This window comes from Nematolebias whitei, chromosome 6 (genome assembly GCF_014905685.2).
Source record: "Nematolebias whitei isolate Nwh7 chromosome 6, NemWhi1, whole genome shotgun sequence".
In the NCBI taxonomy this organism is placed as follows: domain Eukaryota; kingdom Metazoa; phylum Chordata; class Actinopteri; order Cyprinodontiformes; family Rivulidae; genus Nematolebias; species Nematolebias whitei.
Genome location: NC_056503.1, coordinates 3,487,893 through 3,493,623, shown reverse-complemented (window position 1 = coordinate 3,493,623; position 5,731 = coordinate 3,487,893).

Sequence of the window (5,731 nt, the reverse complement as noted above, 5' to 3'; positions counted from 1 at the left end):
TTTTCTTTTATTCTTCCTTTGGCTGCTCTCTTATTCAGGGGTCGCCACAGCAAACTAACTCGCACCAAGACCTGACGATTGTTTTTACGCCGGATGTCCTTCCTGACACAACCACAGACCACTGAGCTACCACAGCCTCTGTGTGGAGCAGAGCGCTGCCATCTAGGGTGCCAGGGGAGCAGATGATGGGAGTTAAGGGCCTTGCTCAAGGGCCCAGAGTGGGGCAAATGAGGGTGTAGGCAGGTGTGGGTGCTTCACCAATCCCACCCACTTTTTTTAACTTATTTTAATGTTGTCGGTACCGGGAGTTGAACCAGCGATCTTCCGATCACAGGCCCACCTAGCCTAGCCTCTGCGCCACCACTCCCACTTGTGCAAGACATTTGCGTAAAACTTTAGAATTAACTACGGGAGTCAGCCCTGTTAGTTGTTAACCAGATTTGAAATGAAAGACCAAGCCTTAGCGCTCACTTCAGTAGCCTGTGTTTGAGAACCAAACCACATCAAGAAACCTTTCATTGATAGTTTTCAAACACTTTTTGATCAACTTCAGTGCAGAGACTTTCTTCTACAATCTGACACACGTGGACTGGCACAGAATTGGGCTTGTACCTGAAGTCGAAGTTGCATGGACATATTTCAAAATTTCATTCAGTGCTGTTTTGAACAATCAGATCAGATCAGAGTGTAAAAGCTCTTGGATCAGTCCATGCTTGGCAGAGTTTATTCATGAAAAACACACTTTGTACCCAACAAGGTTAAGTCGGGTCCTCTGGATGGAAGGTCTTCCGTCCAGAGGACCTGATTTAACCTTGTTATATTTATCTGCCTGGATTATTGAGCATGCATCAGGATACACTTTGTACCATTGAGCCAAAGCCTAGAGAAACATCTGACTGGCGAGGCTTTATGAAATAAATCAAGCAAATCCAAACTAGTTCAAGCAACAACTGACTACCAGTTTCTGATGCTAAAGTTTTTTGGAAGTTGTCAGAACAATAGAAAAAATGTGTCCTCACACCTGCCCACTGTTATTAAATATGATGGTTTTGTTAACTCAGACAACTCCAAAATGGTTAATCTCTTCAACACTACTGGCTGCACCTACAAGAACAATTCTGGTACTCTTGTTTTTGTTGTTGTTGTTATTTGTTCAACCTAGTATCATCATCCACTCATCTGCCTCAGTTTTCTCTCTCTTTTAATTTCATTCAATACAGGAGTTGGAGGTACATGGACTTGGTGAGCTGCTTATTCTGGACACTCATAAATTCACTGGACTGGATGCATTGAATCCCCATTTTTTTTTAAGTTAACATCATTTCAGCACGTTTCCTGCATTTTTAATCATTCACCTCAAACTGATGTGCTTCCCCAGGATTGGAAGTCTGCTGTGTTGACCCCACTTATTAAATGAGGTGATAACTCAGATACTGCTTCAGACCAATCTCCATCTGACCCTGTCTTTCTGAAATACTGGAAAAGCAGGTCAACATGTAGCTCATGTACCATTTAGCATGTCACAAGTTTCAGCCTGGCTTCAGATCTGGACATACTGCTACACAAAGTCTTTAATGTGTGTCACTAAGTATTTTGTAGCTGTTTTTTGTTGTTGATTTAGCAACAGCTGACTCTGTGACTCATAAAATACTGCTGTCAGAATAAGAATATAGGTTTTTGAAAGATGTCTGGCCTAATTCAATAGTTACTATTCTGATTGTCTGCAATCAGTTAGGGTGGAGGGTCTTCTCTCATCTCTTGCCTCTGTCTAACGATATCCCACAAGGAAGTATTTTGGGTCCTACTCTTTTCATATTTACTGTACATTAATAACTTTTTCCTTGCAGCAGATGACTTGTGTTCAATTATATGCTGATGATACTATCCATTCCCTCTCTGACCACAGCTTCGGTATCCCTTCAAAATTTCCATCTGGGATGGCTTTGAGATAGTTTTGATCAAAAACTACAAGTATCTTTGTATGTGGCTCGACAGCAAACGCAAAGATGAAACTCAAAGGTTAAATCTTGTTAAACTCTTATAGCAAGTTATTGGTCAGGAATAAAAATAATATTAAAGGTATTTGGAATATAGTGAACAATGTCGTTAAGAAAAGTTCTAGACTGACTAATTATCCACAATATTGCATCAATAATGATGAAATTATTAATAATATGAATGATGTGGTTGATAATTTCAACAGGCATTTTGTAAGTGTTGGATCAAAGCTGGCAGAACAAATTTGTGATCCTGGATCAGCTGATGGATGGAATGAGATATTAATATGTAGAAATTCTAATTCAATGTTTCTCTCAGCTGTGGAAGAGACAGAAATCATAGATATTGTAAATAAATGTAAAACCAAGGTGTCAACAGACATGATGATAGTGAAAAAGGTTATGGAGGCAATTGTTCAACCAAATCTGTCATTCAGAACTGGTACGTTTCCAAAAGGAATGAAAATTGCAAAAGTTATCTCCTTATACAAAACTGGAGATAGTTACCAATTTACTAATTATAGGCCTGTGTCTTTACTCCCACAATTTTCAAAAATATTGGAAAAACTATTTATTTATAGATATTATTAATAAAGAAAAACTGCTTTCTGAATGTCAATATGGAATTAGATGTCAAAGATCTACATCATTGGAAGTTCTGGAATTAATTGAAAAAATTAGCAGCTCCATAGACAAAAATAACATTTCAGTTGGGGTGTTCAGAGATTTTAAAAAAGCATTTGACACAATAAATCACGACATATTAATAAAAAAATTGGAGCATTATGGTATCAGGGGAGTGGTTTTACTTTGGATGAAAAGTTATTTAAGTAACAGGCAATAAATTGTGAAAATGGGTGACTTTCAATCATCATGTTTGGACATTGCTTGTGGTGTCCCCCAGGGGTCAGTATTGGGACCGAAACTTTTTATTCTATACATAAATAACATTCGCAAGGTCTCAAAAATACTACAATTTGTTTTGTTTGCAGATGATACAAATGTTTTCTGTGAAGGGGAGAATTTACAGCAGCTTGTGGAGGAAATCAACTGAGAGTTGAACAAACTAAAAAAGTGGTTTGATATACTGTAAATAAATTATCATTAAATTTGGACAAAACTAAGTTCCTGTTGTTTGGAAATCATAAAGGCAATAATGATTTAAAAGTAGGAATAGAGGGTATATATGTAGACAGAGTTAATGAAATTAAGTTTCTGGGTGTGCTGATCGACCACAAGATCTGCTGGAAACCTCACTTTCAATATGTTCAAGCTAAAGTATCACGAAGTTTCTCGGTCCTTAGTAAAGCTAGATACTCATTGAATAATAAAGCATTACACTAAAGATGAAAATGTACCAGTGAGAGAGTCTGTGTGAAGTTAACGATGACCAATTAACCAGTGAATACAAGGTGCAGTGGTGGGTACGATAATCACAGCCTGTTATGTATCTTAGTGCACCATGATAGACAGCATCCAACATCTGCAGCATCCAACATCTGCAGCATCCAACATCTGCAGGGTTCTTGTAGGAGCGTTCATGTAAATAATGTCACCGTAATCAGTGGAGGGAAGGAAAGTCACAGATACAAGGTGTTTCCTAGCATTCAGAGTTAGACAGGATCTGTTTCTGAAAAAGAAACCCAGTTTAACTTTCAGTTTCTTTACCAAGTTTTCCACATGGAGCTTAAAAGAGAGATGTGAGTCGACCAAGATACCCAAGAATTTGTAAGAATCGCCAAACTCAATAGGAACACCATTCGAAGATAAAATACAAAGTAGAAGGAAGGACTGCTGGAACCGACTTCCTGTTTAAAAACAACATCCCCTTGGTTTTGTCGGCATTTAGGACAAGTTTGAGGTGGAACAAATGACTGGATGATGTTAAAAGCAGATTGGAAAAGCTGGAAAGCCTTATCAACCGTTTTAGCTCGACAATAAACAAGTGTCATCAGCATAGAAATGTAAGGATGCATCAGGGATGCTCTGACCTACATTACCTATGTAGATTGTGAAGAGGGTGTGTCTTAAGACTGAACCTTGAGGTACACTGTTGTTAACAGTTAGATAACTGGAAGAAGCACCATTATGTTGAACACATTGCCTCCAATCTGAGAGATAATTAGAGAACCAACCAATAGTGTGAGCAGAAAAAACAATTTCTGAGAGCTTATGACACAAGATGTTCTGATCCAGTGTCAAAAGCTTCAGACAGGTCTAAGTAAAGTGCAGAACAATAATCCTTAGCATCCAGTGCTTCAACAACATCATTAAAAACCTTCAGCGAAGCAGTGGTTGTGCTGTGTTGTTTCCTGAAACCAGACTGATGGAGAGGTAAAATGTTGAAAAAATCCAAAGACTTCTTGATTTGAGAGTTTATCAGTTTTTCTAGGACCTTAGCTAAAATACAGAGTTTAAAGATTGGTTGATAAATGTTCAATATGGTGAGGTCTCCCCCTTCAGTAAAGGTAGTACAAAAGCTGTTTTCCAAGCGTTTGGATCGGTGTTTTGGCTTATGGACAGGTTGAAGATGTGAGACACCGGTTCTGCAATGTGTGCGGCCAGCCTTAAGAAATAAGGAAGAAGGTCATCAGGGCCTGCAGACATAGTCTGCCTGAAATACTCTCTTCCACAAACTGGATGTTATTTACCATACTGCTATACTCCAGTTAACAACTTCATGGAGTTTCATTTAATATAGACCATTTGTATTCTCTGAAAAAACTGGCTTTCTTTCTAGTCTTGCTGACAAACTCACTAGTTTCTGTTAATTTACAAATGTCACATTGGGAAAACCTAGTTATGGACACTTCTGACAATGTAAACTGTAATCTGTGTTCTAGTAGCCTCATTTGATATTTTTATTTTGCTGTCTGACACTACTTTGTATGATGAGGTAACTATAAGTTTTGTATTTGCTGCTGCCTTTCTAAGCAAGGTTTCTCTTGAGAAAGAGGTTTTTGATCTCAACTGGAACTTCCTGGTTAAATAAAGATTAATATTAATAAAAATCAATCTCCTCATATCCAAAGCAGATACCTCCTTTGGCTACTAATCATTTCAGTTCTCTGCTGCAGATAAATGGTACCATGTGCAACAATGAGCTTGGCTCATTTTGCTCTGTTCTTAAAAAAAAAAAAGATAAAATCAATAGTATAAGATGTTTTCCACTTGTTTTATACTGTAGGCAGCACAGTGGCTCAGCTGCTGCCTCTCAGCAAAAAGGTCGCCCTGGTTCAAATCCCAGCTGGGGGTCTTTCTGGGTGGAGTTTGCATGCGTGGGTTTTCTCCAGGTACTCTGGTTTCCTCCCACAGACCAAAAACATGCATGTTAGACTGATTGGTAACTTTAAACTGTCCCTAGGTGAGAGAGTGAATGGTTTGCCTCCTTTGTCCCTATGTGTCCCTGTGATGGACTGGAGACCTGTCCAGGGTGTCCCTGTAATGGACTGGAGACCTGTCCAGGGTGTCCCTGTGATGGACTGGAGACCTGTCCAGGGTGTCCCTGTGATGGACTGGAGACCTGTCCAGGGTGTCCCCGCTTCTTGCACAGTGATGGTTGGACATGGGCTCTAGTGACCCCGGTGACCCGAAAAGGAAGAAGCGAGTAAAGATGATGGATGGATGGATGAAGGATGATGGATGGTTTTACTGGTTTTTTGTTTTTCTTGTTCCCAACGTGTCTTTATTGTTGGTTTTTGTGTTTTATGCTTGTATCATAGCTGTTTTATATC